Genomic DNA, 13,996 nt, shown 5'->3' on the forward strand with positions numbered 1-13,996 from the left:
GCCTGCTCCTTCCTGCAGGTCTAGCCCTGGTGCCAGCCCGTTAACCTCTCGTCTCGAAAAGGAATAAAAAAGGGAGTCAGGTTTCTCGAAAGTCGACGTGAATGGCGGTTGTAGCTAGTGTATGCTGGAGGACAAGGTGGAGAATTGTAACGAGTGCTGAAGAGTTTTCCCAACAGAGGAAATTGAAGAAGGTCTGAATACAGACCCCGCGCAGTGAGTGCTTCATTGATTGAGCCTCCAGGGAGGAGATGACAACGAAGTTTCTTTAAAAATTGATATGCTGGGAGACTTCCCCGATCGCGTGGAAGGACTAGCTAGGTAAATTTCAAAAGAGATCCACAGCCATCGTGGAGAAAAAAAAAATTATGTGCTTACAGCTGATCGCTCTGGTCGTAGCGCATTCAGGTTAAAGAAGAAAAAAAAAAGAGAACATTGGAGGGTTTCGAATCAATGGGGAGTGCCTTGCAGAGTCGGTCTTCAGCTGCTCGACTGCAGTGCATAGCAGAATAAAGGTCGGATGTTTACGTTTGTGACAAGTTGCGGCACGTGAAAACACGTGATGGCTTGAACCGAGCGAAGCATGAAGGGACACGTCACAGTGTATGAATATCTGGGTCATGACAGAGAAATATTTCCTGTCGTAAGTTAGTATACGGTCTGTTTGGATACACTCTCTTAAAACAGCCTCACAATCTTTTACAAAATGTAGAGGAACCACGTTATAATAACTCGCAAATTATACATACAAATATCCCGACATGCTTGTTAACAGAAAACAAAATATCCGAACGGTTAGGTTTAACATAGGAAAGGGGAGAAAAACAAACACTGCAAAGGGAGACAAGCAGACAAACTGCCAGACGTGGAGAATGAAAGAAAACAGGCGGATCGAACGAAAGGTCAAGAGATAAAAGGAATGGACAGGCATGCAGACCAGAGCGTCGACAAGCGAAAAAACAGTTTTCGACGATGAATTTGCTGTCTAGGAAATCGGTCTAGACGGATATCATGGATCTCGTCCGCATCTCAACGCGTGGTCATGCGCGTGGAATCAGGCCTCAGGACTCGGTGCATTTCAAGCAAAAAGTAGGCAAATCCTAGCTACTCATCAAAGCAAACAGGGTGGGAACAAGCATGGTGCTGAGGAACAGTCCTGGCCCCCCAAATGGCGACAGGAAATCCGAACAAATATTCCGTGTCTGCTGTCAACAACACGCACGCCGGCAAATGGAGAACTCCTTTCCCCCCTCATACACGCTTTTCTATTTTTCGCCGGAAAATTCACGAGGGAAAATGTGAGAATGTCAGTGAACGGATGACGATCCCCAGTTGGGGGAAATTAAAACTTCCTTGGAGATTGAATAGGAGCTAAATCCACAGCACACAGTGGTCCACCTACACGTGATGATTTGTTGACAAAACTCAGCCTGGGGACTGTTTTCTTTCATTTTTCTTCGCCTACTACTTTCACGGAAGTCGTGGGTGCATTTAGGGCTCGCTGGCAGACCTGGCGGTTGCTGGTTGGTCACAAATCGACTTTCGATATTGTGGGAGGTGTGTGGGTGTGAAGTAGAAAATGGCAGAGACTGAGAATTTAAGAAAAGCAGCTGGTCAACGAGGGAAAGGTTTCAATTAGAGTCACTATGATACAAATCTTTAATCCAAACCTACAATATACGACTAAATGATGGTTTTTAAAGTCTATAGGCAAAATTCTTGAATTCGAAAAAGCATTTGATGCGCATTTAGTATATGAACTTTTCGCAGCATAACGATAATCAAATAAATGATAAAAAGTATTAACATTGAGAATGAAAGATGCAATACGATAGAAAAACTGAAATCAAGATTTAAAATATACAACAACATGGGGGTGTCCCTAGTCTATGGCAAAAAGCTTACGTCCAAAAAAATTTTGTTTATTTCATTTGCATCAGTTTGCACCATTTGATATATCATTGTATTGCAGAATACCGGGAGATCTAATAAATAAACATGATCATAAAATAAAAATTGAAGAATTTACGCATTATTTATTTGTCAAGAGAATTATAAAGGCCACAGACATGACAGCAATGTTCTCTCACCATTTTCCACAGCTGTCACACTAGCATGCGTGTCTTATCGTAGACCACAGCTATATTTTATTATTTTGTCGCCTTGTAAAGCACGTGCTTGACTGGACGGCCAACAGGAGGCGCTGTTTTTTCGCGCTGCACAGCCCTCTTGGGAGTCCAGCAAATCAGAAAATTCATATTTCCACGGAAACATCCGAGGTCGAAGAATTTGGCAAGCCGTGGGCATTACCACACCCGGGGATTGTTATTATCGGAATATTGGAAGGGGAAGTGGAACAGCGCGTGGCAGACGGCGACTGGCCTCCCATATCAGGGCAAACATTCCGGGAATTATTTCTGGGGAAGGTTGCAGGGGACCTGGGCGCCATCCGGACTCTGTGGGATGCTCTCTCTGCGTGCGGAGGTTGGCACGGGGGAGGGGAGGTTTAACGCAAGGTAACGACCGTCTGCATTGTCTTCTTTATTCAATTTGTGATGAGAATTGTTTGTCCTCTTAAAACAAATAGGTAGGCAGGGGTTAGGGAATCAGACATGAAATGGATTGGCATTGCAAAGCTTGCTTGAAACCTTACTGCTATTCAAGGATCGCTTGATAACTTGACTTAATGAAACAGGAAAAAAGGAATTTAATGTTGGCTGTACATCGACATGAATCCATTCGTGAGGTAGGTATATATCGACAAGCACACAAAGACTCACAGACTATGTTTACTGAAAAAGAAGAGTGACAAGATAAAGGATAAAAGAAATGGGACAAATAACTCATGGGCACACAAGTAACGTAAAAATAATTTAATAGACGGAAGTAGAATTTCTAGTCGTGAAAGCTATCCAGTGTATTTACAACTATTGAAATATGCCTGTTCTGAATGACACTCACGCTGGTCACATAGCTCTTAAAGTAGTATTTGTTCGCATAAAGAGACCTGCTGTTCTCTAGTGGTTGGCCCAGACAGCTCCGAGAGCTTTATGGAAGTAAATGCATTTCGTTGACGATCGTAATTCTAAGCCACCTCTAGCTGGCTGCTTTCTCCACATCCTAGCATCCCCTGTACACCAGGCCAAGCCCAGGAAGAGAAAAAAGACACGGTTCTACCCTCAAGCCAAGTCCTGGACCAGCCTCCTTCGCTGACCTTCCAAAGACCGTGTGGACACCATCGCACAGTCGAGTGATGCAAAAGTTCCCTTCTGCACTATAAATAGCACTTCTCGCGTGGACTAAGGCAAACAGCCCGAGGCGAGAACAAGAGGGTGAGCAGGAGACAGAGAGGAAGACAGGATCGATAGAAGATAAAAGAAAAGAAAGGTAGGGCGAGCTTAGGGGAGGCTCAGCTTTACACGTTGGTGAACGGCGCAGTCAGCGCAACAACAGCAGCATCAGGCTTTTCTAGTACAGCCAATGTAACAAACTTCCTGGGGACATGGGTGACATGCAAAGTACACAAAAAGAAAGCAGAATAAATTATTATATATAATTAATAATGCATCCGATACATGAAACCTGCTCAGTTGTCGACTTTGTAAGCTGGTCTTGCAAGGGTGTGCTACAGCCAACAGTGTGTTGTCTCAAAGCTACCCGACCTTATTTCACGAGGATACTTGCAGACACTGACCTAGCTTCTAGACTAATGTATTTGGACAAGCCAGAAATAGAACTGTCATGATGGATTCCTTTTCACAAAGTTCTTGAGCTGACAAGACAACGTAAAACCCGTCTTTGGGCTTCTTAATGTCCTACTGGGGTCTTTCAGTATTCTTGAAGCACCCTTCGGACTTGATTAAGCAATCTGAAGGCTGTAATTAGTTGTCTGAGGGCAATGTTTACAAACATTTCATTTGAGATGCATAAAAGAAGGCATTGGTCTTGTAAAGAAGTATGTAAGTAGTCTTCTGACTAATTGTGCAACAGTCTTTAAGTTTCTTCATGTTTTAAATGCCCATCCATCTGTTTGCTTCTAGTTGTTTCACGGCACCATGCCTTTTCGCTTCCAACGCCTATCCAAAACGCAAAATAAGTTAAAATTATTATGATTTGTAGTAATATCACAAGAAAAAACTCTTTTTCCTAGACCACTTATCTTCCTAAAAATAATATGTTATTTAATTGGCCTCTTTTGCAATCAAAGCTTACATTTTTATTGTCACCGTAACTTTGCAATTATTTTCCATCATTCCCCTGAAAAGTTGGGGCTGGTGGGTAAATATCTGGGAGATACCGGCACTAACTCTTGCTGTGTGTAGTAGAAACTAGGCCATTAACGGGACTGGTTACTATAGAGATGTTCTCAACGGTACTCCTCTGGAAATAAATCGATTTCGGAAATAAAAGCATCGCAGGAGTTCTGTCTCAGTGGGTAGTCGTCAAAGATTTGATTTCAAGCTCATATATAGCTGACATGTCCTTGGGATACTCTTCCTGCTTACGACCCCTAAATGGCGCGGGGCCACCATAAAAACCAATGTACTTCAGGCCGTTATAATGTTTACGGAATTACCCTACCCTCCCTTCTCCCATCCCGCCATCACCAGATAATCGCACGGGAAGTTGTTCTCGGGCCAAACCTTTGCGCATGCGCAGTCCGATCTTACAGCTAACTCCTCTCCTCCATCGACCTGTAGGAAAACCCTGTAATGGACTGCCCACAGCTAGCCAAGGAAGCCGGCGTTTTATTTGTTTATTTTTTGTTCTTTTTTAGTGGGGGAGGGACAGAGTTGCTAAATTTAGCCAAACGAGGAGCTTTCAGTTCTTTTTAGAGCACAACGCTGAAAAGTTAAAATTGAAAGTTCTCTCGTTACTACTGAAGATTTTGGTACGAAATGATACTAATAAAAAGTTGGGTTTGCTTACAGTTGAATACCTAGGAGGCTGGGAAATGTAATACTCCTAACGGTTGTAACTACAAACCATTTATAGCCTGGGGGTGAAGGGGCCTCGCTTACATCTCAGACACGAAAGGAGACGTCATGGTCTCTATGACAAAATTTATTCCGTTTTCGCCGCCGTGTCTGTTGAAATGGCGGTTCTTCACGCGATGGTCTAATCAGTCTTACCGTTACATTAATCAACGGAGTCCATTGCCTCCTTGCCGTGCTTTACAGCCAGTTGTCTGACAGCATTAATGTTTCACGGTGTGTGTGTGTGTGCGCTTGATAGAGCTGTAGTAAATATTTGAAAAAAATGATCTCTTCTTCCTTCCCGTGCCCTTCATCTTGTAGTTCAAAAGTCAGTGAGATACTGCAATATTTAGTATGCTAGCATTGTTCAATAGCTGCAGAATTCATCAATGCATATTTTAGACAACTCTTGTTATAAAAAAAACAACATTTAAAATAAAGCGACAGTGAAGACATGAAGATACAACACTTTGCTCTTAACCAAAAGTCCAAGGGTGGAAGTGGAAATACCCGCAAAGAGCATCCTCGAAGGCATGTCTTTTACCAAACTAAATTATCCGTCTGTTATAATTATATCTGAGGACAAGCCTCTGACTGTTTCCAGACACAGCCCTTCAGACACATCGTTTAGTTTCCAGCTGATTTTCATTTTTCGCGAATCAGGACCGAACATATTCTGTTTTTATTTTTTCTTAAGTACTTTTGTTTCTCTAATTATTGGGTAAAACTCAGTGCAAGATATCATTCCCTAAATATCGGTGATACCTTTATTTGTTTCTCGAGCTATCCTCCAAACATCACCATGCACAGAAAGGGAACTAAATCGTGACGTCACGAATGTACATGCAAAATTAACACGCTCCGACCTTTCTCATTGGCTGAGACCTTCACAGTGTAAGTGTATCGATGCACAACCCTGACTTCTGTGTTGCTGACCTCTTTCTGTGAACTGCGATGCTTATTGGAGGGTTAAAAAAACGAAGAAGAGTGTTCACCCAGGTTATTGGAAACAGATTTGTGCAATCACTCATTAGAAATAAAATTTAAATCCCGATCGTTCTTTTAGGAGGCTTAGCAATCAGAAGCCACTGTTTTCGAAGATGCTGATTATGATGATGACTATGAAGAAGAAAGGAAACATGATGAAGATAGATCTGACGAAGAAAACGACAATGAATCAGCAACCGATAATGATGAGCAGGACGATGATGTTTGTGTGTGTATTGCCCATGCTAGCCTCCAGACGGAAGCTTTTCGGCAATTGATGTTACACAAATTCGTTGCGTGTCCATTGAAGTTTTCTTTCTCTGTCTTTGTTAATACAACATAAAGCTAAACGACCCATCAGAAAGCATCTGCCTCATATTACTTGAGAAAGAGACTCTTTTACTCTCCATACTTACCTTCCCGAGCTGCCCTTTGACAACCCACTTCCATTTAGACACACAACCAAACCTTTTAGACATTGTTGTCATTCTCATACCGCTGATCATTAAACATCTGTGTTGAAGGCTAGCTTGTGTCACCATTCACATTCACAAAATGATCTTTCAATGCACAGGGACTTCATTTTCTTCAGGGCTTCTGCTTACGCAAAAAATTGCGTACAGTACGCATTAAAAGTTCAGAGGACCCCTTCAATTTTCGTCAATGGGGTCCCCTTCAAATTTGGGCGAAGAACAGGGACCCCTTAAAAATATGAAGAAGGGGTCCCTGGGACCCCAAAGAATTTAGCCTTAGCAGAAGCCCTGTTCTTAAAATGCTAGTTGCTATGGAGACAGGTTAGAAAAAAAAAGAGGAAACAATGTGTGTGCGTTCGTGTGCGCGCTTGATTGAATTTTCTATCTGTTGACATAGCGAACTAATTTTTGCCTTCCTTTGACATCACTTTCTCTGTATCTAGTTCCAGATTCTGGTCTTCTCTACTGACCCACCCACTCTCCGATTGTGTCTCTGTCTCACGTCTCTCTTTCTCTCGGTGTTAACGCTCACTCGGTTTCCAAGCACAGGCGGATATGTCAATAGAGAGAGAGAGGAGGAGGAGGATGAAGGAAGCCAATCGATGCCCACCTGAACCCCACACTCACACACCTTCACGCCCACATAAGCAGGACACACCAACCCACCTATCGATCACCATCTCTCTCTCTCACCCCGCAGTACGCTTGCACGCGCACGTCTGTGTGTGTATGTTTGTGTCTGTGTGTCTGTGTGTGTGTTTGCGTGAACAGACAAGTTCCTGACTACCGGGTGTGTTTATTAGGGATATAGGCCAGTGCAAATACAAGTCTAGAAGGAGGGGCAGGACACAGGAAAAGCCACTGAGACCGATGTGTAGAGCTCGCTGATGCAGTTGCTGGCTCTTCATCCGAAAGACTGACAGGATGAGCTAGAAACCTTTACTGGACATACAGGCAGCAGTAGGTACAAAAGCAACCACAAAAGAAACAGCCAATATTTATTACGACTATAAACTTTCTTATTACCTTGTTAGCTTTGCTGCCCTGTGTGAGTCGTACACATCTGTGGTAGATAATGAGTACTTCTGATTGTTATTCGTACATAAACCTATTGTCAAGACCTTGTATGCTTTGTAATGCGTTTATAATGGGAGTAATTCTTTTCATGAGCCTGTTGTTGCTACTCTGTGTTTCCATGAACTGGCCAAACTGCACCAATACGAAAATGTGCGTGCTTAGGTCTTCATGTCAGAACATGTCAGAATGGCCATTAGGATGTATTAAAAGGACAGTTTTCGAGCACTAAGATTACCTAAGTACGTTTGCTCACATGTGTACTCTTAGCCCCAGCAAGCAAGGTTCAGAAAAAAGCCAGATACGAGCAACTATCAAAATGTTACACCAGCGGATTTCAATGCCAGGTAAACTCTATGTCGCAAAACATCTTCCCAGGAGAACTTTAGGAGAGTTTCAACAAAACCATTCAATGCTATCGTCAACCAAGCGCTTGTGAAAATCTGAAAGAAATATTAACTGCTATATCTAAAGGAAACCTTCATGAGTCAAGGGAATTATTATGAAATCTTCATGAGTAAAACAAAAGGTAATACAAAAATAAAGTAAAATATATGCTAACAAATATATGTCTCTCTGGGCTTCCGAAAATGCAGTTACTGGATTTAAACTGCACGCGGTGCGTCATGGGAGAAAAAGGGTTCCAGAGAGGCCATGTGCTTCTTGTTCTCTCTCTGTGGCTCACTCTCTCATTTGCAATTTCCATTTAAAATAAAAAAAAAATCAGTTACTCCCCGGAAGTGCAACACACCAAGATTCCTGCCAGCATTTGCCGTTTGGCACTCCGTGGGACCGCTGTAGCCTGATTGCTGTGACAGTGCCAGCCTGTTGGCCTAACAGACTACCCGCCAAGGGCAGCAACCGGCAGCAGTTACGGCCCTTGATTAAGGGACTAAAGCTCGCGTTTATTGGCGACTTCTTGACAGAGTCATTGGACTTGGCGCAAAATCAATGCACCCGACAGAAGAGCGCGGTTGGGTAGGCGAGAGCTTTCCGGGTTGGCTTTATTACATCTGACCAGATGAAGGTTTATTACTTGCACTTCTACAAAAAGCCAAAGCGGCAAAACGAGAATTTTTGGTATTGTCGACTTACGCTGGACAATTAAGCACATTGATTCATGGCTGCAAATTCGAGATGTTTGCACCCACGCGACGCGGTCTTTATATTTCCTGAAGAGATTAATACAACAAATATCCCTAGTAAGATGTGGAATTCACTAACATATGCATCATTTATGTTCTTTACTGAAAACATAAAAATCGCGAATAGAAGACGCCATAAAAAGGAAAACAAACCCATCCACAAAGGACTAGGGATATATGGTTTAATTTCTCTTATTTACTAAGTGTGCTAGTTTTTTTTCTAGATATCGTGTTCAGAAAGAATTCAGTTTTCAGTGAAAATTAAAAAAAAAATTCTTTTGCGTGTCGTTTAATAAAATCTCCATGTTAAAAACATAGATACTGTATACAAACTGTATTAACTATGAAAATATGTGTGTAACCTGTGTGTGTTTGTGTGTTTTGATATATATATATGTATGTCATCTTAGAATTGTGCATCAATACAAAAATTATTTATTCACTTCTCTCACCTAAAGATGTTCCTCTGAAATCACACTTTAAACTATTCTAAGGAGTTAAGTGATTTCTCTGAGCTCTTGTCAGATCTCTGTATTCCAAAAGATTTTTCAGCTTTCCGTCGGTTGCTCAGGTGCCATGCAAAAACGTGAAAATAAAAGTGACAGAAAGAGAGCAAAAGAGATAGAGACAGACAGGTATAACTAAATTAAAGAAAAAAAAAAAGGGAAAGAAATAAAGAGATATGGGCGATAAAAGTCTGACAGTCACTTCATTTCGCTGCTGCAGGCATTGTGAACCTTTGACCTTTCCTCGCCCATCATTAGAGCTGGCAACAGTTGAACGTACAAAGACTAAGAGGAGCTCATACGACCCTCCCTCCCAAGTTCCTCAGCTCGTTAATAGCAATTTTTATGTCTTCCATCACACTTGAACATACCCCAGATATCGGATTATCGCTGATCAGTGGGTCCTCAAAACAAGACGCACACTCGAGAACTGCACCGATTAACTTGGCGATAAGACAGTCACGTGAGGAGCGATTTGTTATCAGCAAGATTCATTCTTCATGATGCTCGTTGTGTTAGTCTGGCTTCAGTCAAACTCTAATAAAATCTTGTCACGTCTTCTCAAAGTTCTTCTCTAGAGAGTACATTCCTTCCGGGTCATTGTTAATCAGCGAAAGGTCAATCTTCACTGGGACATTTCAAAGACGCTCAATACAATTATACACAACTTTATTAGAAATCTTGTTTCAGAAAAAAAGAGTTGGTTGATGGCTGCGACAAGATAATAATTCAGAATACGAAATAAAAAAAACCACTTGTGATTTCCTTAGCTTATTGATTCATTTATCGTCCCTTCGTTCTTTTATTTTATTTTATTTATTTATTTTTTTTTGTTCGTTCATTCATTGATTCATTCGACAAGAGAACGATTTGCTAATGAACACGATTGTAGACAAAGTCCGTAACTCAAATGTTAAACACCGATTGTCTAATTGTTATCATTTTTTCAAGTGTCGTAGTTTGTCACTTTGTCATCTTTGTCTCAATTTGTCTCTTTGTCATAAAGACGTCTAGGCCTGACGACGATGTCGTTCAATATCATTACTACAGAAGACCAATAACACGTCATCGTAGATAAGCAGTTCGAAGAAAACCTGTTCACAATCAACAAGACTGGACTCTGGACTATCATCAAGACTCACCATAACCCAGGCCCCTTAAACATTTAGCCAATAAAAGATACACAGCTTTCAGATAGTGTCAATAAGAATGATCATGTCCTATTAATCAGTTCCAGGACAATTTGCTTTTATAGGACGGTGTATAGGGTCGGAAGTGTTTTTTCTCCACTGTACTTTCCTCTGTTCTGTGTTGCTCGTCCCTCCATTGAACAGGAAGGTTCGCAGACACAAACAGGTATAACGCCAGTCGGCCAAACTCTGAAGCCTGAATGAGTTTCATCCCACAAAAGATCCCACGCTGCAGGATTTTGTTGTCATGGAAACGTCAATATCATGTCTGCGTAGGATCGCGAGTCTTTGCGACCAACAGAACGTGGGAAGAAGAAACAACTGCACAACATCAAGTTTACATGGGATGAACGGAAATTTCGGTTTCATATTTTGCGAAAATTGGACAATAAATGATTGAGTTTTTAGGAGAGCACATTTATTAAAAGGAAGTTATTTCCCCAATTGAAGGGGACTATCTCAGGTTTCAATAATTTTGCGAAGTATTTAGAGAGGTTTTATTTTTTTCCTGACGGTTGGTCGGATGCTGGGAGAACACTACACACTCAGAGATGTGTGTGAAATGGATCTTTTCGGGATGAATGAACTATGTCCACGAACGACATAGCAATTTTACCGGGCTTAGTCAATATTTAAGTGTCTTCGACAAAGCAATGTATAAAGGAGGAAGAAGTCTGAGGGAATGTCAGAAAAATTAAGTAAAATAAATCGACATCTTTGTCACTTGAGAGCCTAACACAGTTTTTATTCTTTAACCGAATGTCTGTTTGTTTATCTCTTTCTTTTTACTTTTTTTTTCTAGTTCCTCATTGTCTCTGGAAATCTTCGAAAAGGTGTCGTGCCGGGTCATATGACCAAAGAAGACCAGCTTTAGTCACTTGACTGTTGAAAGTAGAGGTTCCTGGTGTCCTTAGAGTGTGACAATCTTGTTTCGTATATAGTCGTTGGTTTTATGTGTGTATGAGATTCGGAGCAGCTCCCTCAGGCTCTTGTTTTCAAATGCCTGGATCCTCCTCTCCGTTTTGGCGAACAGAATCCACCTATCACATCATGCCTTTTAGAAATCAGGGAATACTAAAATAACAGAATGAAACGAAGCTTTTCCCCGGGACACCCCGTCTAAAAGTAATAGTGTTTATACAAGTCTGATGTTGTGGTCAGAAGAGTCAGTTCAATATGGTTTAGGCTTGACCCAACATCCACGGGAAAGATGAGGCCTGTTCAAAGAGGGTCAAGGTCTCGGCCCTATTGTCGCGCCATCTGACAAGATCCTCCGTAAAGCCAGAGAACGGGAAAGGCCCCGAGGGCCTCTTGCTTCAGAAAAGTGGTTGTCGGCAGAGAAATGCTTTGGACACGGCGAAGAGTTGCGGGATTTAAGAGTAGCACGATGGAATAGCAGTTGTTTTTCAAATTTTCATTTTGAAATTTTAGAGAGATCACACACGCAAGGTTAGTACATAATAATTTAAAAACTTCGTCTGTACTTGTCAATGTTAATATTTCAAGTGTTGTATGGACTGTGACATAAAGTCAGTAACGCGCCAACTAAAAAAAAAATACAATAAATAAATAAAAATAACAAAAATTTAAATAAAGAAATCAACAACAACAACAACAAAAAAAAAAAGATTCCCAGAACAAAGAAGAAATAAATGAAATCAAAAAGAAAAACTGGAAAAGAGAATGGCGTTTTCTGTCAGAAAGAGTAAATAGAATGGGACAGAGTAGTCCAGAAATAGACCCGCTCTTTAAACCAATCTCCATACAAATCTCTGTTTAAGTAAATCCGCCAGACTTATATGAAACCATACACTTGTCCACACACAAAACCTCGATGGCTTATCTGTGAAGGGCATACTATATAAAGCATTGTCAATATGTCGCATTCGATCCACGCACAGACACCTCCGATTGACGAAAGCAGGTCTTATGCATGCAGCGGGACCCATCCATTCCTGCAGCGCTCTACATCTTCCTCTTGTCTCGTGCCGGCGAGAAAAATAAAAACAAAAGGCGAAGAAAGGAGCAGTCATACAGAATATAAATGAAGTCATTATTGACATGAAGATCACACGCTATCGTGCGCCACGCAGCCTGCGAGTGTTGGTATGTGCGTGCGTGCTTGTGTGTGTGGACACGTGACTTCATTGTGATGCATGGAAATAACACACCGACGTCACAGGCTGGAGGCTGAGGGCCCTCGAGTAATATTGTGTGACGCTCGATAAGGGCATCTCCTCCACAGGTCTGGTGTGAGCGCCACTGACGTCACACAAGTGGGTGGCAAGAACAACAGGCTCATATAACACTGGCAATGGTTCCTTTGGACGAGGAGACACTCACAAAGCTGGTGCTATAAGTAATTAAAGTAACAATTATCCCGCAATATTACTCACAGAAACTTACTTACCAGCGTCGACATTGTCTAAGATTCTAAACTATGTTTCCACCAGCTTCATTATATATATGTTTTTTTTCCTTTGCCAAGCTTACTAAAAAGTATTTGGCAAATATTTAGATGAGAACATATTATTGCAAGCATCAAGTGATTAGGACTCATAACTGAGAAATTATTGTTTCACGCGAAGGATGAAGTCACTTTAAGATTTAAAGTGTAATTTATATTGAGGGAGTTTAAGAAAAACAAGTTAAGGCATCATTCTTTTTGCCAATTTGCGTTAACGGGGAAAAGAAGGAGGGGTAAAGATGACGATGATGATGATGAATCAAAAGAGAAAACAGCTGTATAGGTTCTCTGTAACACAATCCTCTATCTTTCTGGTATATAATTTGAGACGAGCTTCCCAAAGGTTTTGAATACTTAAGTATTTTAAATGTTAAAATTATAATATTTGATAAAAGACAAAATATTTGTGAAGAGCAATGGATTATTATCCAGTAAGTGTTTTATAATGCTTTGTGCACTGTAATGGAGACTTTTCCCTCCTGTATGTGTGTGTGCACGCACATAAGTGTGGTGTGTATCATGTGTATGTGTGAGAGAAAGAGAAAGAGAAAGAGCGAGTGGTGAGCACACGATCATTCTGTCTCATATCCGTGTCTGTTCTAGTCCTCCACTTCAGCATATCACGAAAGCTTGATGAGCCCTCGTTCAAAGCCAAAACTACGCACAACAACCACGTCGACAGTAGAGGACAACACGAGAAACTGCTGAGAAACTGAGATCCGGCAAAAAAAGTACTTGCCCTTTGATCTTTGAAGAGGCAAACAGCAACAGCCGGAAGCCTAAAGAGTATAAATATCAGCTTTCCTCTCTTCTCCATGGATTAGGTGTGGCCAGCTATCTTGAAGTTCGTTACATTTACGCCTGATTCAGGGTAGATGTTGATGCATACACTGAGTTTTCTTTAAATGATCTTGTCACAAAACTTGTAATTTGTGTGCACACAGAATCAACACGTACACACATGTACAATATAAGAATACAAGTAGTACAAGAGAAGTGCATAATCCTCGCCAGAAGAAAATGCTAGCATGTGTGAGAAAGTAACAAGAGGAACACTCACCTAACGCATACCAGCGTTTATAAGAAACAACAACAACAACAACAACAACAACAACAACAACAACAACAACAACAGAATTTGTAGAGCTTACTTCCCGGTGGAAAGTACAATTTAACGCTCT

The 13,996-nt window shown here is 41.3% G+C and overlaps 1 protein-coding gene across 8 annotated transcripts in view; it reads right to left on the minus strand.

Annotated features, from left to right (window-relative positions):
- The window catches only part of LOC112563593 (innexin unc-9-like), a 185,222-nt gene that overhangs the window by 19,836 nt on the left and 151,390 nt on the right, over nucleotides 1-13,996 (minus strand). The window lies entirely within an intron of this gene.

This window comes from Pomacea canaliculata, linkage group LG1 (assembly GCF_003073045.1).
Source record: "Pomacea canaliculata isolate SZHN2017 linkage group LG1, ASM307304v1, whole genome shotgun sequence".
NCBI lineage: Eukaryota > Metazoa > Mollusca > Gastropoda > Architaenioglossa > Ampullariidae > Pomacea > Pomacea canaliculata.